Genomic DNA, 22500 nt, shown 5'->3' with positions numbered 1-22500 from the left:
CCCAAAATCCAAAAAGTCACCCCAAAAATGCACTTTTTGTGGGAATCTGAAATATTTCTCACTCGCCCATCTTGTCTGTGCTTTTACAAATCTATGGCCTTGCAGCCTTTTGGAAGCATTGGGTGCTGCTTATTGTAAACTCATGCATTTTTCACCAAATTTTTCAATCCTAACCTTCACCCTTACCATTACCTTAATTATAATGCATTTATGGTAGTGTATAAAAGCAAAAAACTGTGGATGCTGGAAATCCAAAACAAAAATAAAAATACCTGGAAAAACTCAGCTGTCAGACTTGCTGAGTTTTTCCAGGTATTTTTATTTTTGTTATGGTAGTGTGTACATTTGTTTGCTGCATTTTCTAACCCTAACTCTAACCTTCACATCCATCCTTATCCTAACCCTAATCCTAACAACTAATTGTCAGAAATATGTCAAAATGTGTCCACAAACCCCCAAAGCCACTTTTTGTTTCTGAAAACACCATTTTTTATTTGTATATATGATATTGCAAGCCTATGGACTAGCAGTCAAGTAGAGCAAAGCAGTTTTATTTCCTACATATGTAAATTTGCAGCATTTTCTAACCCTACCCCTCACATCCACTGTCAATTAACTTCAATTATGTGGATAGATTGGAGGAGTTGGGGTTGGAGAAGAGAAAGCTGAGCGGTGATTTATCACAAAATCTAGATTTACCTGTTTGTTGGGTGGAAGGTCAGCAACTCCAAGTCCCAATAGGCCTTCGGAGTTTGCATGTGCTCAGACCAGGTATGGGTGGCGCATATGCAAACTGGCATTTTGAAGCTTTTCAGGCCAAGGATGGGCTCGATGTATAAAGAAAAGAATGTGAAAGCCTGGATCATGTGACCAAGAAGTGGGCACTATAATTGATAGGAGTCCCAGGTAGGGGAGAAGGAGAGATATCAAAGGAAGTTCCCGGCAGGGGATAGTGAGAGGGTATTGGGACATATCCCAGTTAAAAAGGATTAGGAGCAAAGTGAGAGGTTCCAAATAGTTAAAAAATGGTGTAACTAACAGACTTTAAGTAAAGAGGGCTCAGGAAAAGTCGTGAAAGATTGAAGAAGGCAGAGGAGGTTCATGACTCTGTGCTGTGGGCCACAGGGGTGAAGGTACCCTTTTAGAGCAGTAACGTTCTGCTTGGCACAACTGAAGGGCTGAAGCTGTGCTTGTGAGTTGGTTCTGGAGTACTGACTCCAAGGGGGATTAAATAATGGGGAATGGGAATGAAACCCTGCAAGGTGCACTATCGTTGAGGTGGCCTGAGTTGGAGCGACATTTGAACAGAATTCCAAGGCGAGATCTTCAAAGTGAAGAGTGGAATTCCTCATGAGATTCAGAGGTTCAATGAGATTGGTTCACTCCCAATGTTTACTGATGTCTGGGGTTGCTGAGAAATCCAAATGATTTGTTTTGGTCACATTTGTTATTTAGTGTGCTGTATAGTTTGTCCAGCCACCATATGCCTGTTAATCCACATGTATCTCGTATTAACCTTGAATGTTAGTATATAAAATAAATATTGTAAATTGTTTCATCTTTCTAACATTGCAAAGTTTATTTTTGTTAGCTCAAAACCCATGGAATCCTGTAGCTTTATTCTCTCAGCAAGTATCTGGAATCTCAAACCTTATTTAGTTTAAACAAAAAGTTATTGGTTCCTAACGAGGTCATATCAAGGCTTGGAGGTCTAGTCCAGGATCATAACAGACTTGGTAGAAGAATTCAAGGTCATGAAGGATATGGACAGAATGGATTGAGAAACTAACCCAAACCCTAATGCTAACAAAAAACCCTAAGCATAACCCTAACACAAACCCGAATCCTAATCCTAAACCTAACACAAGCAATATCCCTAATCCTAACACAAACCCTAACCCTACCAGAAACCCTAACCCAAACATAACCCTAACCCTAGCCTTAACGCAAACCCTAACCATAACCCTAACCTGAACACAAACCATAAACCAAACCCTAACCTTAACTCCTAACCCTAAACCCTAACCGTAACCCTCACCCTAATCCCTAAACCCTAACCGGAACCCCTAACCCCTAAACCTAACTCCAACCCCTAACTATAATGCCCTAACCCTAACCCTAATATGCTAACCTTAACCCACTAACTCTAACCCTAATACCCTAACCTCTAACCCTAATGCCCTAACGTTAAACCCTAAATGTAACCCTAACCCAAACCCTGACACTAACATCCACACTCTCGCCCTAACCCCAACTCTCTAACCCAAACCCTCTCACCGTAATCCTACCCCATCCCCTAATCCTAACCTAAACCCAGACATACCACTAACCCAAATGCAGTACTATGTGGCTATGTGACCCAAAATCCAAAAAGACAGTTTTAAAGAAATGGCAATAGAAGCAAAAGTGAGGCCTGTGGAAAATCATTTTGATGCAGTGAGTGGTTAAAGTTTGGAATGAACTGACTAAGAGTGTGTTGGAAGTAGGTTCAATGAAGGTATTCAAAAGGGAAGTAGACTGTTATGTGATAAGGAAGGATGTTCAGAGTTATGGGGGAATGGCCCTAGGTGAATTGTTCATTTGGAGAGCCAGTGCAGACACAATGGGCTGAATGGCCACCTTTGGTGCTGTAACAATTCTTTGATTTTTAAGCCTGGCAGCATGCCAAGTGGTCTCAGGCTTTGGGTTTCCCCCTTCAGTCTTTGTGGAGGTGTGAGTTCCAGTCCCAAACCTTCTACCACTTCTGTTGATTTATTTTTTGGACAGTCCACCAAACACGATCTTTCACAGGAGTACCACAAGAGCACAGTTCCTACACCTGACATCTGGCACTCATAGAGTACAATGTCTTTGATGCCCCTATTTCAGCATCAAGCTTGCATGATGAGCAAATGTTTGGGCCCTGCTTACAAGGTTGCCAATAAGACCAATCTTATTGTGTTTCGAACTGTAAGAATCCCAACGCATGTATTGATTCGTGAAGGTAGGCTTTTGGTAGACTGTGGTAGAGAACCCCCTGGCAGATTTCTCAACAAGCATGTCAAGGAAATGGGAAACAAAAACAGAATTACCTGGAAAAACTCAGCAGGTCTGGCAGCATCGGCGGAGAAGAAAAAAGTTGACATTTCGAGTCCTCATGACCATTCAACAGAACTGAGTGAATCTTAGGAAAGGGGTGAAATATAAGCTGGTTTAGGTGGGCCGGGAGGGGTGGAGAAGAGAAGTGGGGGGGTGGTGTGGTTGTAGGGACAAGCAAGCATTGATAGGAGCAGATCATCAAAAGATGTCACAGACAAAAGAACAAAAGAACATATAGGTGTTGAAGGTGGTGATATTATCTAAACGAATGTGCTAATTAAGAATGGATGGTAGGGCATTCAAGGTACAGCTCTAGTGGGGGTGGGGTGGAAAGGCTAGCAGGGCAAAAAAGATTTAAAAATAATGGAAATAGGTGGGAAAAGAAAAATCTATATAAATTATTGGAAAAAACAAAAGGAAAGGGGAAGAAACAGAAAGGGGGTGGGGATGGAGGAAAGAGTTCAAGATCTAAAGTTGTTGAACTCAATATTCAGTCTGCAAGGCTGTAAAGTGGCTAATCGGAAGATGAGGAGCTGTTCCTCCAGTTTGCGTTGGGCTTCACTGGAACAATGCAGCAAGCCAAGGACAGACATGTGGGCAAGAGAGCACGGTGGAGTGTTAAAATGGCAATCGACAGGGAGGTTTGGGTCACTCTTGCGGATAGACCGCAGATGTTCTGTAAAGCGGTCACCCAGTTTACGTTTGGTCTCTCCAATGCAGAGGAGACCGCATTCGGAGCAACGAAAGCAGTAGACTAGGTTGGGGGAAATGCAAGTGAAATGCTGCTTCACTTGAAAGGAGTGTTTGGGCCTTTGGACAGTGAGGAGAGAGGAAGTGAAGGGGCAGGTGTTACATCTTTTGCGTGAGCATGGGGAGGTGCCATAGGTGGGGGTTGAGGAGTAGGGAGTGATGGAGGAATGGACCAGGGTGTCCCAGAGGGAACGATCTCTACGGAATGCCGCCAAGGGGGGTGAAGGGAATATGTGTTTGGTGGTGGCATCATACTGGAGTTGGCGGAAATGGAGGAGGATGATCCTTTGAATGGTGAGGCTGGTGGGGTGATAAGTGAGGACAAGGGGGACCCTATCATGTTTCTGGGAGGGAGGAGGAGGCGTGAGGGCGGATGCGAGGGAGATGGGCCGGACACGGTTGATGGCCCTGTCAACAACCGTGGGTGGAAAACCTCGGTTAAGGAAGAAGGAGGACATGTCAGAGGAACTGTTTTTGAAGGTAGCATCATCAGAACAGATGCGACGGAGGCGAAGGAACTGAGAGAATGGAATGGAGTCCTTACAGGAAGCAGGGTGTGAGGAGCTGTAGTCGAGGTAGCTGTGGGAGTCTGTAGGCTTGTAATGGATATTGGTGGACAGTCTATCATCAGAGATTGAGACAGAGAGGTCAAGGAAGGGAAGGGAAGTGTCAGAGATGGATCATGTGAAAATGATGGAGGGGTGGAGATTGGAAGCAAAATTAATAAATTTTTCCAAGTCCCGACGAGAGCATGAAGCAGCATCGAAGTAATCATCAATTTACCGGAGAAAGAGTTGTGTAAGGGGGCCGGAGTAAGACTGGAACAAGGAATGTTCCACATAGCCCATAAAGAGACAGGCATAGATGGGGCCCATGTGGGTACCCATAGCCACACCTTTTATTTGGAGGAAGTGAGAGGAGTTGAAGGAGAAATTGTTCAGTGTGAGAATAAGTTCAGCCAGACGGAGGAGAGCAGTGGTGGATGGGGATTGTTCAGGCCTCTGTTCGAGGAAGAAGCTAAGGGCCCTCAGACCATCCTGGTGGGGGATGGAGGTGTAGAGGGATTGGACATCCATGGTGAAGAGGAAGCGGTTGGGGCCAGGGAACTGGAAATTGTTGACGTGACATAAGGTGTCAGAGGAATCACAGATGTAGGTGGGAAGGGTCTGGACAAGGGGAGAGAGAAGGGAGTCAAGATAACGAGAAATGAGTTCCGTGGGGCAGGAGCAAGCTGACACGATTGGTCTACCGGGACAGTTCTGTTTGTGGATTTTGGGTAGGAGGTAGAAGCGGGCCGTCCGAGGTTGGGAGACTATGAGATTGGAAGCTGTGGGAGGAAGATCTCCAGAGGAGATGAGGTCAGTGACAGTCCTGGAAACAATGGCTTGATGTTCAGTGGTGGGGTCATGATCCAGGGAGAGGTAGGAGGAAGTGTTTGCGAGTTGACACTCAGCCTCTGCGAGGTAGAGGTCAGTGCGCCAGAAAACAACAGCACCACCCTTGTCAGCTGGTTTGATGACAATGTTGGGATTGGACCTGAGAGAACGGAGTGCAGTAAGTTCAGAGAGAGACAGATTAGAATGGGTGAGAGGAGCAGAGAAATTGAGACCACTAATGTTGCGCCGACAGTTCTCAATGAAAAGATCAAGATAAGGTAAGAATCCAGAGGCAGAGGTCCAGGTGGAGGGAGAATATTGGAGGCGGGTAAAAGGATTCGTTGACCGGGGAGAGGACTTTTGCCCAAAGAAGTGAGCCAGGAGACGAAGACGGCAGAAGAAGAGTTCAGCATCGTGCCGAGCCCGAAATTCATTCGTCAGAGAGGGGAAGGTCAGGGGGTATAGTGAATACACGGCCAGGGCTGGGATTGGAAGATGGGGTGGGGACGGAGGGACAGGCAGGGGTGGAGGGTCCTAGATGGGTGTTGGTATCGATGAGTTGTTGGAGCTTGCATTCCTTAGCACTTGAGAGAAAGAGAAAAAGTTTCTTGTTGAGGCGTTGGATGAGACGAAGAATAAAATGAAACTGGGGGCACGCGCAGCTTTGAAAAAGGGTGCGGTGGTGCTGCTGAAGGGAAAGGTCGAGTGTGTTCATATGGTGGCGCATGGCACTGAGTGTGGATCTCAGAATGTGACGGGAACAGCAGTCCGAGAAACGTTTTATGTCCCGGAGATACCTGTAATCCTGGGTGGGTTCAAAACAAGAGGGATGGAATTTCAGTTGAAATCCATGTGGGGTAAGTCGGAGACGGAGACAGTCACTGAGAAAGGAGATATGGCTGCGAAAGCGGGTTTTAGTAAACACCTTGTCAAACACCAGGAGAGAAATGGAAAACAATGAAGGTGAACAAGGCAAAAGAGAGATATGGAAATCTTATCGCAGAGAGGAACAGAACTTCTTCAAGGTAGGCATTCCTTGAAGAGGAGTGGCAGTCAATTAAACAAAGAGATAAAAACAAAAAACTGCAGATGCTGGAAATCCAAAACAAAAATAGAATTACCTGGAAAAACTCAGCAGGTCTGGCAGCATCGGCGGAGAAGAAAAAAGTTGATGTTTCAAGTCCTCATGACCCTTAAACAGAACTGAGTGAATCTTAGGAAAGGGGTGAAATATAAGCTGGTTTAAGGTGGGGGGAGGGGGGGGTGAAGAGAAGTGGGGAGGGGGTGGAGGGACAAGCAAGCAGTGATAGGAGCAGATCATCAAAAGATGTCACAGACAAAAGAACAAAAGAACACAGAGGCGTTGAAGGTAGTGATATTATCTAAATGAATATGCTAATTAAGAATGGATGGTAGGGCACTCAAGGTACAGCTCTAGTGGGGGTGGGGTGGAAAGACTAGCAGGGCATAAAGATTTAAAAATAATGGAAATAGGTGGGAAAGAAAAATCTATATAAATTATTGGAAAAAACAAAAGGAAGGGGGAAGAAACAGAAAGGGGGTGGGAATGGAGGAAGGAGTTCAAGATTTAAAGTTGTTGAACTCAGTATTCAGTCCGCAAGGCTGTAAAGTGCCTAGTCGGAAGATGCGGTGCTGTTCCTCCAGTTTGCGTTGGGCTTCTCTGGAACAATGCAGCAAGCCAAGGACAGACATGTGGGCAAGAGAACAGGAAATGGGAGTTCATTTGATTGCTCCATTTCAAAAGTGAATTTGCGTGCAGGATGGAGCCCAATAAGGCATGTAAGGAAATTATTGTTATCCTAAATTAAATGAGAAGAGGTATGTGCTGAGTTTGAACTCCTCAAGCATTATGTTATCAGAAGAAATGCATGTCATTTTTAATGACAGGTCCAATTTCATATTCATTGGCTTTGCTACTCATTAATGACCTGGCTCGAAAGTGAGCTAAAAACAATGCTAGACCCACTTGTGTAAGAGCAATGAGCTACTACGTGGTATATAATGACAGGGTCCATCCTCACAGTTCACTACATCTACATATGTATGGGCTGCCCAAGACACAGAAAAATGATGTACCTTTACACCCTATCTTATCTATGACGGCTTGGCACAGTATGAATTTGCCAAATGGTTGGGCAAATTATTGTGACTCATTTTGAGCAAGTTTTCCACATTCATAACGAAGGGCTCCTTTACATTTGCGAAGGCCGTACATGTTATAACACAGCAGATGGTAAAGGCTGAGTTATTTAAAATCCCAGAGGGAAACATTAAACAACTGTCATAACTTATATTTTCAATTGGAATGTTTGAGGTGCAACTCTGAATTCAGAAATGAAATCACCAAACCTCCAGAGGTTTTTTTATATAAATTAAATTAAACATTTATTAATTTTAACAAGAAATTAAACACATACACATCTACAAATTACTACCATAATAACTATTAAACAACTCCCCAAATTAATCACTCCCAGGTAATCTTCCACAAGGCAACAATAATCCATAGACTTAAACAAATACCAAGCAAAGCACATTTTAACTTATGAATTCAAAATGAAGTTCCTTTTCATTTCTTCCTTCACAGAGACAGTGGGTTTACAGGCTGCTTAGACTTCACATGACTCTAACCCACACACAGAACTATTTTCTGTATATACCTTGCCTTTTTGTCTGCACTGGAGTGCTTCTCTGGGCTGCAGTGGAGTGCTTAAGTTGGAGTTCAGTGACTGAGGGAATTTAAGGGTTAATTTCTCTCTAAAGTCTAGTCTTTCTTTAATTTAATAATTAACTGAAAGTCACTGTTTGGGTTGGAAGAAGGTGAGTTTTAGGCCAGCTTTAAAACAGGGTTTATACAGGCTCTGCTTGCAGCTACACCTAGTTAATTAGATAACTGGCTTAAACAAGTTTTCAGAGGCCAGATTCAGAGAATATAAAAACAGGCCATCTTATAGTGCTGACTTTGCACCGGAGTGCTGCTCTGAGCTGCAGTAGAGTGCTTAAGTTGGAGTTTGGTGACTGAGGGAGTTCGGTGAGGAAGGAACGAGGCGATCCTTTGAGTACCGTGAGAATGGTCAGGTAGTTCCAGGGAGTAGAGTTCCAAAGCAGTGAGTATAAAAACCTTACCTCGGGGATTCGTGGCCTAGTTCCAGGGAGTAGAGTCGGAGGGCGGAGTTCCAGAGCGGTGAGTATAAAAACCTTACCTCGGGGATTTGTGGCCTAGTTCCAGGGAGCAGAGTCGGAGGGCGGATCTTGGGTCTTAAAAAAAAATAAAAAAATAAAAATTAAAAGTGGTGTCACGGTAAATCTGTGACCTGATTGGCTGCTATGGAATCTACACTGAATCTGAAACTAAAACATTGTTAAACTAATTAAACCAAATAAATTAATTACTTAATTAATAAGTAGAGGGTATCTAGACTAGAAGCAGGGGATTACTGTTCTTAGAATTTAGCATTTATAGTAAAAATCTAGCCCTAGGGAATGTATAGTTAATAAGGAGTCAATAAGCGGTTCTTAGATTTAAATTAATTTATGAAATAGTTTTAGAAATGGCAGTTGCTGGGGTGAAGTGATTCACCTGTGGGATGTGGGAAATCTGTGATGCTTCAAGTGTCCCGGACAACTACATCTGCAGGAAGTGTACCCAATTGCAGCTCCTCACAGACCACATGGATCAGTTGGAGCAGCAGTTGGATGCACTTAGGAGCATTCAGGTGGCGGAAAGCGTCATTGACAGGAGTTTTGCAGATGTGGTCACACCCAAGGTACAGACAGATAGATGGGTGACCGCTAGAAGGGGCAGGCAGTCAGTGCAGAAATCCCCTGTGGCTGTCCCTTTCTCTAACAGGTATACCGTTTTGGATACTGTTGGGGGAGAGAGCCTATCAGGGGAAAACAACAGCAGTAGCCAGAGCAGTGGCACCATGGCTGGCTCTGTTGTTCATCAGGGGAGGTCAAAGCACCGAAGAGCAATTGTCAGAGGGCACTCTATAGTCAGGGGCTCAGATAGGCGCTTCTATGGTTGTGAAAGAGATACCAGGATGGTATGTTGCCTCCTTGGTGCCAGGGTCCAGGATGTCTCTGATCAGGTATGGGACATTCTGAAGGTGGAGGGAGAACAGCCAGAGGTCATGGTACACATTGATACTAATGACATAGGCAGGAAGAGTGACGAGGTCCTGCAGTGGGAGTTCAGGGAGTTAGGCAGAAAGTTAAAAAACAGGACCTCTAGGGTTGTAATCTCAGGATTACTCCCTGTGCCACGTGCCAGTGAGACTAGAAATAGGAAGATAGTGCAGCTAAACACGTGGCTGAACAGATGGTGTAGGAGGGAGAGTTTCCGATATCTGGATCATTGGGATCTCTTCTGGGGCAAGTGGGACCTGTACAAGAAGGACGGGTTGCATCTAAACTGGAGGGGCACAAATATTCTAGCTACGAGGTTTGCTAGTGTCACTCGGGAGGGTATAAACTAGTATGGAAGGAGGGTGGGATCCAGAGAAATAGGTCAGCAGGTGAAATAAATGACTGGGAACTAGTGAATATGGCCTAAGGACTAAGAGGAAGAGCAGGCAGGGAGAAATTACTGAACATAGTGGGACTGGGGGGTCTAAAATGCATTTGTTTCAATGCAAGAAGTATAACAGGCAAGGCAAATGAGTTTAGAGCTTGGATTAGTACTTGGGACGATGATGTTATTGCTATTACAGAGAGTTGGTTGAAGGATGGACAGGATTGGCAGATAAACATTCCAGGAGTTAGATGTTTCAGGCAGGATAGAGAGGGGTGTAGAAGAGGTGGGGGAGTTGCACTGCTGGTTAAGGAGGATATCACAGCTGTACAACAGGAGGACATCTCAGAGGGCTCATGTAGCAGTGCTCCGGAATAGGAAGGGTGCAGTCACAATGTTGGGGGTTTACAATAGGCCTCCCAATTGCCGGCGGGAGATTGAGGAACAGTTATGTAGGCAGATTTTGGAAAGATGTAAAAGCAATACGGTTGTTGTGGTGGGTGATTTTAACTTTCCCTATATTGACTGGGAATCGCTTAGTGTTAGGGGTTTGGATGGTGAAGAATTTGTAAGGTGCATCCAGGAGAGCTTCCTGAGACAATATGTAGATAGTCCAACTAGGGAAGGGGCAATACTAGACCTGGTATTAGGGAATGAACCCGGCCAGGTGGTCGAAGTTTCAGTAGGGAAGTATTTCAGGGAAAGTGACCATAATTCAATAAGTTTCAAGGTACTGGTGGATAAGGATAACAGGAGTCCTCGGGTTAAGGTGCTTAATTGGGGGAAGGCTAATTATAACAATATTGGGCAGGAACTGAGGATTCTAGACTGGAGGTGGATGTTTGAGGGCAAATCAACAACTGACATGTGGGGGGCTTTCAAACATCAGCTGATAAGAATTCAGGATTGGAATGTCCCTGCTAGGATGAAGGATAAGTATGGCAAGTTTCAGGAACCTTGGATAACGAAGAATATTGTGAGATTAGTCAAAAAGAAAAGGGAAGTATTCGTAAGGGCTAGAAGGCTGTGAACAGATGAAGCCCGTGGAGAATATAAAGAAAGTAGGAAGAAACTTAAGCAATGAGTCAGGAGGGATAAAAGGGGTCATGAAAAGTCATTGGCAACCAGGATTAAGGAAAATCCCAAGGCCTTTTATACATATGTAAAAAGCAAGAAGGTAGCCAGGGAAAGGGTAGGCTCACTCAGGGTCAGAGGTGGGAATCTATGTGTGGAGCCAGAAGAAATGGGAAAGATACTAAATAAATACTTCTCATCAGTATTCACCAAAGAGAAGGACTTAGAGGTTGATTTGTCTAGGGAAGAGTGTATAGATAGCCTGGATCATGTTGAGATCAAAAAAGAGGTGTTAGGCATCTTGAAGAATATTAAGGTGGATAAGTCCCCAGGGCCAGATGGGATCTACCCCAGAGTACTGAGGGAGGCAAGGGAGGAGATTGCTGGGTGACAGAAATCTTTGTATCCTTACTGGCTATGGGTGAGGTCCCAGAGGACTGGAGAATGGCCAATGTTGTTCCATTGTTTAAGAAGGGTAGCAGGGATAATCCAGGAAATTACAGGCCGGTGAGCATTACGTCAGTGGTAGGGAAATTATTGGAGAAGATTCTTCGTGACAGTATTTACTACCATTTGGAAGCAAATGGGTGTATTAGTGAGAGGCAGCATGGTTTTGTGAAGGGGAGGTCGTGTCTCACTAACTTGATCGAGTTTTTCGAGGAAGTGACAAAGATGATCGACGATGGAAGGGCAGTGGATGTTATCTACATGGATTTCAGTAAGGCCTTTGACAAGGTCCCTCATGACAGACTGGTTCAGAAGCTAAAGTCGCACAGGATCAGAGGTGAGCTGGCAAAATGGATACAGAATTGGCTTGGTCATAGAAGACAGAGGGTAGCAGTGGAAGGGTGCTTTTCTGAATGGAGAGCTGTGGCTAGTGGTGTTCTGCAGGGATCAGCGCTGGGACCTTTGCTGTTTGTAGTATACATAAATGATTTGGAGGAAAATGTAACTGGGCTAATTAGTAAGTTTGCAGTCGACACTAAGGTTGTAGGAGTTGCAGATAGTGAAGAAGATTGTCAAAGGATACAACAGGATATAGATTGGTTGGCGATTTGGGCAGAGAAAGAGCAGATGGAGTTTAATCCAGACAAATGTGAGGTAATGCATTTTGGAAGGTCTAATACTGGCAGGAATTATACAGTAAATGGCAGAACCCTTAAGTGCATCAATGGGCAGAGGGATCTGGGTGTTCAGGTCCATGGGTCTCTGAAAGTGGCAACGCAGGTGGATAAGGTAGTCAGGAAGGCAAATGGCATGCTTGCCTTCATCGGCAGGGGTATTGAGTATAAAAGCTGGGAAGTCATGCTGCAGCTGTATAGAACCTTGGTTAGGCCACTTGGAATATTGCGTGCAATTCTGGTCACCACATTACCAGAAGGATATGGAGGCATTGGAGAGGGTGCAGAGGAGGTTTACCAGGATGCTGCCTGGTCTAGAGGTTATTAGCTATGAGGAGAGGTTGGAGAAATTCGGATTGTTCTCACTAGAGCGACGGAGATTGAGGGGCGACTTGATAGAAGTTTACAAAATTATGAGTGGCGTGGACAGAGTAGATAGTCAGAAGCTTTTTCCCAGGGTGGAAGAGTCAATTACTAGGGGGCATAGATTTAAGGTGAGAGGAGAAAACTATAGAGGAGATGTGCAGGGCAAGTTTTTTACGCAGAGGGTAGTTAGTGTCTGGAATTCGCTGCCAGAGGAGGTGGTGGAAGCAGGTACGATAGTGGTGTTTTAAGAGGCAGCTTGACAAATACATGAATAGGATGGGAATAGAGGGATACAGACCCCAGAAGTACAAAATGTTTTAGTTTGACAGGCAATATGATCAGCGCAGGCTTGGAGGGCCGAAGGCCCTGTTCTTGTGCTGTATTTTTCTTTATTCTTTGTTGTTCTACTTTTATCGCTTATAGTTTTTAAGATCTTATTTTGTGGTTCATCATTTGTAAGGGCTATATTCTGTAACAACGAGGAGCAGGGAAGAAGAGCCCTAGAGTAATTGATATTATTTGATATTAAGTATCTTCCAAAAGGTTTAATTTAATTTAAAGGGTTAAGTCATGGCAGGAGAGTTCAAAGCCATGGTATGCTCCTCCTGCTCTATGTGGGAAGACAGGAACATTTCCAGTGCCTGGGGCCAGCATGTGTGTGGGAAGTGTCTCCAGCTGCAGCTCCTGGAAGACTGGGTTTGGAGCTGGAGTGGTGACTGGGAGCACTGTGGAGCATCCGTGAGGTGGAGAGTATCATTGATAGCACGTATAGAGAGGTGGTCACAGCGCAGGCTAAGAGTCCACAGGCAGAAATGGAATGGGTGACCACCAGGCAGAGCAAGAGGACTAGGCAGGCAGTGCAGGAATCTCCTGTGGCTATTCCACTGCAAACAGATATACCGCTTTGGATACTGTTGGGGGCAATGGCCTCTCAGGGGAAAGCAGCAACAGCCAAATTCATTGTACCACGGTTGGCTCTGCTGCACAGGTGAGGAGGAAAAAGCGTGGGAATGCAATAGTTATAGGGGATTCAATTGTAAGGGGAAGATAGGCGTTTCTGTGGCCACAAACGAGGCTCCAGGATGGTATGTTGCCTCCCTAGTGCTTGGGTCAAGGATGTCTCAGAGCGACTACAGGGTATTCTGAAGAGAGAGGGTGAACAGCCAGTGATCATGATACATTTTGGTACAAACGACATAGGTTAAAAAAAGGAATGAGGTCCTAAAAGCAGAATATAGGGAGTTAGGAAGTAAGCTGAAAAGTAGGACCTCAAAGGTAGTGATCTCAGGATTACTACCAGTGCCATGGGCTAGTCAGAGTAGAAATATCAGGATATATCAGGTGAATACGTGGCTGAAGAGATGGTGTGAGGCGATTTCAGATTCCTGGGACATTGGGACCGGTTCTGGGGGAGGTGGGACTGGATGGGTTACACCTGGGCAGGACCAGGACTGATGTCCTCGGGAGAATATTTGCTAGAGTGGTTGGGGGGGTGGGGTTTAAACTAAAATGGCAGGGAGATGGGAACCTATGCAAGGCGTCAGAGGAGGGGGAATCATGGACAAGAACAAAAGACAGAAAGGGGAATAAGAAAACTGATAGGCAGAGAAATCAAGGGCAAGAATCAAACAGGGCCTCAGTGAAAAATAGTGGGAACGGGACATGTAGTGTTAAAAAGACAAGCCATAAGGCTTTGTGCCTTAACACGAGGAGCATTCGCAATGAAGTGGATGAATTAACCGCGCAAATAGATGTAAACAGGTATGATATAGTCGGGATCACGGAGACATAGCTGCAGGGTGACCAGGGATGGGAACTGAACATCCAGGGGTATTCAGTATTTGGGAAGGACAGACAAAATGGAAAAAGTAGTGGAGTTGCATTGCTGGTTAAAGAGGAAATTAATGGAATAGTGAGGAAATATATTAGCTCCAACGATGTGGAATCTGTATGGGTAGAGCTGAGAAACACCAAGGGGCAAAAAAACCTTAGTGTGGGTTGTACATAGACCCCCAAACTGTAGTGGTGATTTGGGAATGGCATTAAACAGGAAATTAAAGACGCATGCAATAAAGGTACATCTGTAATTATGAGTGACTTTAATCTGCATATAGATTGGGCAAATCAAATTAGTAACAGTACCGTAGAGGAGGAATTCTTGGAGTGTATACGGGATTGTTTTCTGGACCAATATGTTGAGGAAACAACTCGAGAACAGGCCATTCTAGACTGGGTATTGTGTAATGAGAAAAGAATAATTGGCAATCTAGTTGTGCGAGGCCCCTTGGGGTTGATCAAATTCTTCATCAAGATGGAGAATGACGTAGTTGATTCTGAAACTAGGGTCCTGAACCTTAATAAAGGAAACTACAATGGTATGAGGTGCAAGTTGGCTATGATGGATTGGGAAACGTTACTTCATGGGATGATGGTGGATAGGCAATGGCAAACATTCAAAGAGCGCATGGGTGAACTGCAATTGTTTATTCCTGTGTAGTGCAGAAGTAAAATAGGTAAGGTGGCCAAACCATGGCTTACAAGGGAGATAGTATTAGATCCAAAGAGGCACATAAATTGGCCAGAAGAAACAACAGACCTGAGGATTGACAGCACTTTAGAATTCAGCAAAGGAGGACCAAGGGATTGATTAAGAATGGGAAAAGAGAGTATGAGAGTAAGCTTGTGGGGAATATAAAAACTGTATAAGTTTCTATAGGTATGTGAAGAGAAAAAGATTGGTGAAGATAAATGTAGGTTCCTCACAGTCAGAAACAGGGGAATTTATAATGGGGAACAAAGGAATGGCTGACCAACTAAATACATACTTTGGTTCTGCCTTCACAAAGGAGGATGCAAATAACATACCAGAAACGTTGGGGAACACAGGGTTTCGTGAGAGGGAGGAACTGGAAGAAATCAATATTAGTAGGGTAATGGTGTTGGAGAAATTGATGGGATTGAAGGCCAATAAATCCCCAGGGCCTGATAATCTACATCCCAGAATACTTAAGGAAGTGGCCCTAGAAATAGTGGATGCATTGGTGGTCATCTTTTGAGATTCCATAGACTCTGGCACAGTTCCTACAGATTGGAGGGCATCTAATGTAACCCCACTATTTAAAAAGGGAGGTAGAGAGAAAACAGGGAATTATAGACCAGTCAGCCTGACGTCGGTAGTGGGGAAAATTCTAGAGTCCATTATAAAAGATTTAATAGCTGAACACATGGAAAACAGTGGCAAAATCAGACAGAGTCAGCATGGATTTACAAAAGGGAAATCATGCTTGACAAATCTATTGGAATTTTTCGAGGATATAACAAGTAGAGTTGATGAGGGGAGCCAGTAGACGTGGTTCATTTGGACTTTCAGAAGGCTTTCGACAAAGTCCCACATAAGAGATTAGCGTGCAATATTAAAGCACATGGGATTGGGGGTAGTGTATTGAGATGGATAGAAAACTGGTTGGCAGAAAGGAAACCAAGAGTAGGAATAACCGGGTCTTTTTCCGAATGGCAGACAGTGACTAGTGAGGTACCACAGGGATCGGTGCTGGGACCCCAGCTATTCACAATATATATTAATGATTTAGATGAGGGAACTAAATGTAATATCTCCAAATTTGCGGATGACACAAAGCTGGGTGGGAGGGTGAGCTGTGAGGAGGATGCAGAGATGCTTCAGTGTGATTTGGACAAGCTGAGTGAGTGGGCAAATGCATGGCAGCTTCAGTATAATGTGGAAAATGTGAGGTTATCCACTTTGGTAGCAAAAACAGGAAGGCAGATTATCTGAATGGCTCTAAATTGAGAGAGGAATGTGCTATGAGACCTGGGTGTCCTCGTACACCAGTCGCTGAAGGTAAGCGTGCAGGTGGAGCAGGCGGTAAAGAAGGCAAATGGTATGTTGCTCTTCATAGCCAGAGGATTCGAGTACAGGAACAGGGGTGTCTTGCTGAAATTGTACAGGGCCTTGGTGAGACCACACCTGGAATATTGTGTGCAGTTTTGGTCTCATCTGAGGAAGGATGCTCTTGCTATAGAGGGAGTGCAGTGAACGTTTACCAGACTGATTCCTGGGATGGCAGGACTGATAAATGAGGAGAGATTGAGTCGGTTAGGATCATATTCGCTGGAGTTCTGAAAAATTAGGGGGTATCTCTTTGAAACCTATAAAATTCTAATAGGACTAGACAAGGTAGATGAAGAAAGATTGTTCCCGATGGTGGGGGAGTCCAGAACCAGGGATCACAGTCTGAGGATACAGGGATTCAGGGTAATGTGGCAAACTGGATTAAAGGTTGGCTTTGTAACAGGAAACAAAGGATAATGATAGATGGATGCTCTTGCGAATGGAAAGTTGTCTCAAGTGGTGTTCCACAGGGGTCGGTGTTGGGACCCTTGCTGTTTGTGTTTTTTATTAACGATTTGGATGTGAATGTGGGGGGCACGATTGGGAAATTTGCAGATGACACAAAGATTGGCCAAGTAGTGGATAGTGTAGAGGATAGCCATAATCTCCAAAACGATATAGATGGGTTGGTGGAGTGGGCGGTAAAATGGCAGATGGATTTTAACATAGAGAAGTGTAAGGTCATACATTTAGGGAGGTCAAACAGTTACGGGGATTACTCAATAAATGGGAATATACTAAGAGGGGTAGATGAAGTGAGAGATCTTGGCGTACAAGTACACAGGTCACAGGTCCCTGAAGGCAGCAGTTCAGGTAGAGAAGGTTGTAAAGAAGGCATATGGAATGCTCTCCTTCATTGGCAGAGGTATAGAATTTAAACTGATATAATGTTGGAATTGTATAAAGGCCACAACTGGAGTATTGTGTGCATTTCTGGTCACCACATTACAGGAAGGATGTAAAAGCTCTGGAGAGAGTGCAGAGGAGGTTTACAAGAATGTTGCCAGGGTTAGAAAAATGTAGCTATGAGGAGAGATTGGATAGGTTGGGGTTATTTTCCTTAGAACAAAGAAGGCTGAGAGGTGACTTGATTGAGGTGCACAAAATTATGAGGGGAATAGATAGAGTGGACAGGATAAAATTGTTTCCCTTGATGGAGAATTCTAGAACCAGGGGACATAGATTCAAGATAAGTCGCAGAAGGTGTAGGGGGGACATGAGAAAGAACATTTTCACGCAGAGGGTAGTGGGTGTCTGGAATTCACTTTCAACTTTCAACTTTCAACTTTCACAAGTTGTTGGTAGAGGCAGAAACTCTAAACTCTTTTAAAAAGTACCTGGATCTGCAACTAAAGTGCTGTAAGCTGCAGTGCTATGGGTCAGGTGCAGGAAGGTGGGATTAGAAAGGGCACCTGGATGTCCTCGGGCTGGCATGGACAAGATGGGCCGAATGGCCTCCTTCTGTGCTGTAATTTTTCTATGATTCTATGGTAGACCATTTAAGACTGAGATTAGGAGAAATTTCTTTGCTCAGAGAGTGATGAGCCTGTGGAATTCGCTACCACAGAATGTAGTTGAGACCAAAACATTGTATGTTTTCAAGAAGGAGTTGGATATAACTCTTGGGATGAAAGGGATCAAAGGAGATGGGGAGAAAGCAGGTGCAGGCTATTGAATTGGTTGATCAGACATGATCAGGCTGGAAGGGCCGAATGGTCTACTCCTGCTCCTAGTTTCTATGTTTCTTTCCTTTGAATGTAATTTCTCAATATATCACCAGGCCCTTTGAACTCCACCTCATTTAACAATAAAACCCCTTTCATCGTACTAATTTTATTAGCAATATAAACATAATGCTTGGTGTCTCCTAGCTAGGTGCAAGATTTCCCCTCCAATCTTTGAATGGTTTATTCAACAAAATGCAAATGTACTCTCTAATTTACTGTTTTACGTCTCCAAACTGCTATACATAAAAACACTCAGACTAGCTGGCTTTAATCCAATTAAGACACACACGCTCACACCCACACACACAGACCCTACTACAAGTCCAATTTAAAATAATTTCCCATGACATTATATATATTAATATCTTCATGACAGTACAGGACTTGCATATCGATAGCAATGCTGTGTCCATGTGCTCATTTGACTTTGCCAGCCTATTCACCAATGTTCTACTTAAGGAAGCCATAGATATTTGCGCTGCAGCACCATGCCATGGAAATCTAGACCTGCCACCATTGTATTAATCAGTATTCATTGAACTTACAAACTTGGCAACTCGCGCAGTTGAGTTCAGTTTTAATGACACCATATATGCCCAAGTAGATGGTGTTACCATGGGATCCCCTCTAGGCCCATCTCTTGCGAACACCTTTGTTGAGTTTGATGAGAAATATGTCTTCGATGGAAGGACACCTAACCTCCTACCCCTCACATATTTCCGATATGTAAATGATACGTTTGCTATATTTAAATCTGCAGCTGCATGTAATAATTTCCTTACGTCTTAATGGACTCCATCCTGCTCTCAAATTCACCTTTAAAATGGAGCAGTCAAATGAACTCCCCATCCTTGATGTACTAATTGAGAAGTCAGCCAGGGGATTCTCAACCACTGTCTACTGCAGGCCTACCTTTACTGATCAATATACACATTGGGATTCTTACAGTTCCACACACTATAAGGTTGGTCTTCGTGGCAACCTCATATGGCCCAAGCCATTTGTTCACCATGCAAGTTTGATGCTGAAATAGGGGCATCAAAGACATCCTGCGGGATAATGACTATCCCGATCATATCACACAACCTCATGAACAGGCCCAAGGCCATCACTTTTAGCTGTGAAAAGTACCCAGTTTACCTCAGATTACCCTGGAAGGGCAAGGTATCAAAAATTTATGCAACAGATGAAGCTAGCTGTATCACGCTGCTACTGTGCAGTAGCAACACAAATGGTATTAACCACTAACAGGATGTTGCCGTCAAGTGAAAAAGATGTTCTGCCTATCACACAAATGAGTAACGTGGTATATGAATTTCAGTGCCAGTGCGATGCTAGATATGTAGGCCCATGTCCAAAGACTGGCGGATCATATCAAACATGTCCCAGTCACTGTTCGCAATGGGCAGGATACAGACCATAGCCAATCAGCCTGTGTTTGCAAAGCTCAAAACACAGTGTCTAACATTAGATGTGATTCTGCGATTGGACCACATTTGCTAAATCCTCAGTGTGCTATGAATTACACTGACAACCAGTTTAAGATTGTCAGTCGGGCTCACAGTGGCACATTTGCATGTCCTGGAAGCAACATATATTAATACACAGGGCCCTGTTCTTTGTGGACAGAAAGAACATGTATACACATTGCGTCTATTTCAGCTAAACAAAATAAGCGACAGCCATTTGCTGACTCATTCCTCAGGGCAATGCCGTGACTAATCAGGGTCAAGCTGCCTGGTTGAAATTTCAAACAATGCTTGGCAGTTAACAGTCAGTCATCATCACTGGTGCATTCTTCATGGCAACTCTGCCAGAGTTGCCAGTTTGATCCAGGGCAAACACATCTGCATTAAGTATTTGAAGTTGAACAGCTTCAGCTCAGAGTTTATGAGTTGGAGGCTGAAATACAGTGTGATGCATCAGCGAGGGGATAGTTACCAGGAGTTTTCACGCCTCTTAGGACAGGGTCTTCTGATTTGGTCAGTGGTCAGGGACTAGAGTGTGACTGCGAGTGATGCAGATAAGGGGGCTCAGAGGGCAGGAGCACAGGAGCCTCAGCCTTTACAATTGCCCAACAGGTTTGAGGTTTCTTCGGCTTGTTTGGATAAGAATTGGGGCCGAAGGGTGGATGAGCTAACTGGCCGTGGCACTGTGGTACAGGAACCATTCAAATGGGGGGGGAACAAAAAGGAATGTAGTGGTAGTAGTGGATTATATCGTGAGGGGGATTGACACTGTTCTCTGCAGCAAAGAGCGTGAGTCCAGACAGCTGTGCTGCCTGCCTGGTGCCAGGGTGATGGAAATTTACTCGGGGCTAGAGAGAAACTTGCAATGGTGGGGGAGGACCCGGTCATCATGGTCCATGTAGGTAAAAATGACAGGCAGGTAAAGGAGGAGGCTCTGCATAATCAGTATGAGGAGCTAGGCACCAAATTAAGAAGCAGAACCTCAAAGGTCATAATCTCTGGATTATTATCTGAACCATGTGCAAATTGGCATAGGACAAATTAGATTAGGGAGATGAGTGTGTGGCTCAAAGACTGGTGTGGGAGAAGTGGGTTCTGGTTTGTGGGTCACTGGCACCAGTACTGGGGAAAGTGGGATCTTCACCGTTGGGATGGCCTGCGCCCCAACTGTGCTGTGCATCCTCACAACTGCATAACTCGGGAAGTAGAGAGGGTTTTAAACTAAATAGTGGGAGCAAGATATCAAATTTTGGAAGATGTGGTAAGTCAAAAAGCAAGGCACGGCAAAACAAAATGGTATTATTACAAGAAATGAAAAACAGACCATGAGAGGAAGGGATAGGAAGTGCAAACCTGACTGTAAATCAACAGAACAGACTAGAGGTTATAAAAAGAATAAAAGGATAAAACTAAAAACTCCGTATCTGAATGCACATAGCATTTGAAACCAAACAGATGAACTGAGAGCGCACATTGAAATAAATAATTATGATTTGATAGCCATTAGAGACTTGGCTGCAGAAGGACATGGATTTGGACCTGAATATTGAACGGTACAAGATACTTAGGAAGGACAGGAAGTGAGGAAAAGGTGGAGGGGTGGCTCCGTTAGTTAATGATGGTATTAGCACAATAGAGAGGGATGTCTTAAGTTCAGGAAACGAGGATGTGGAAATGGTTTGGGTAGAGATGAGAAATGGTAAAGGCAAGAAGTCACTTGTGGGAATTGTGTACAGCCCCCTAAAAGTAACCACATGGTAGGATTGAGCATGAAGGAAGAAATAATTACAGCTTGTCAGAAAGACACGGCGATAATCATGCAAGATTTTAATTTATATGTAGACTGGAAAAGTCAGATGGGCAAAGATAGCCCAGATGAAGAGTACATTGACACTAAGGATAGTTTCTTACAACAGCATGTTCTGGAGCCAACCAGAGAGCAGGCAATAATAGGCCTAGTACTGTGCAATAAGATGGAAGTAATTAATGATCTCATAGTGAAGGTGCCCCTAGGTAGCAGCGACCATAATATGATTGAATTTTACATTCAGTTTGAGGGAGAGAGGAGTGGGTCTGCGACCAAGTTTTTAAACTTAAATAATGGCAATAATGAGGGAATGAAAGCTGAACTGGCTAAAGTGAATTGGCAAATTAGGTTAAGGGATAGGTCAGTAGAGATTCAGTGGCTGATATTTAAGGGGATGTTTCAGAATGCACAGGATAGATACATTTCAACGAGTAAGAAAAAGTCCAATGGATGGACACAGCATCAGTGGTTAACTAGAAAGGTTAAAGATAGCATCAAACTTAAAGAAAAATTGTATAATTGCGCAAAGACAAGTGGCAGGTCAGAAGGTTGGACAGGATATAAGGAACAGCAAAGAATGACTAAAAGACTAATAATGAGGGAAAAATTAGAGTATGAGAGAAAGCTAGCCAGGAATATAAAAATAGATAGAGTTTTTATAAATATTTTTAAAAAGAGTTAACAAAGTGAGCATTGGTCCTCTAGAAAGTGAGTCTGGAGAAATTATAATGGAAAACAAGGAAATGACAGATGAATTGAACAGGTATTTTGCATCAGTTTTACTAAAGAGGATACAAGTAACATCCCAGAAGCAGCTGTAAACCAGGAAATGGAAGAGGAGAAGGAAGTCAGGAAAATTACACTCATCAGAGAAGTGGTGCTGAATAAATTGTTGGAGCTGCAGGCTGACAAGAGCCCAGGTCCTGATGGACTTTGTCCTAGAGTCTTAAAAGAAGTGTCTAGTGAGATAGAAGATGCATTGGTTTTAATTTTCCATAACCCCCTGATACAGGAAAGGTGCCATTAGATTAGAAGATAGCAAATGTAACTCCACTATTCAAAAAGGGAGGGAGACAGAAAGCATGAAGCTACAGGCCAGTTAGCTTAACATCTGTTGCAAGGAAAATGTTAGAAGCTATTAAAAAGTTATAGCAGGGCACTTGGCTAAGTTCAAGGTCATCAGACAGAGTCAACATGGTTTTGTGGAAGGAAAATCATGTTTAACCAACTTATTGGAGCTCTTTGAGGAAGTAACATGTGCTGTGGATAATGGGGAACCAGTGGACGT

This window comes from Carcharodon carcharias, chromosome 4, assembly GCF_017639515.1.
Source record: "Carcharodon carcharias isolate sCarCar2 chromosome 4, sCarCar2.pri, whole genome shotgun sequence".
Lineage (NCBI taxonomy): Eukaryota > Metazoa > Chordata > Chondrichthyes > Lamniformes > Lamnidae > Carcharodon > Carcharodon carcharias.
Note: the sequence above shows the minus strand (reverse complement) of the source record.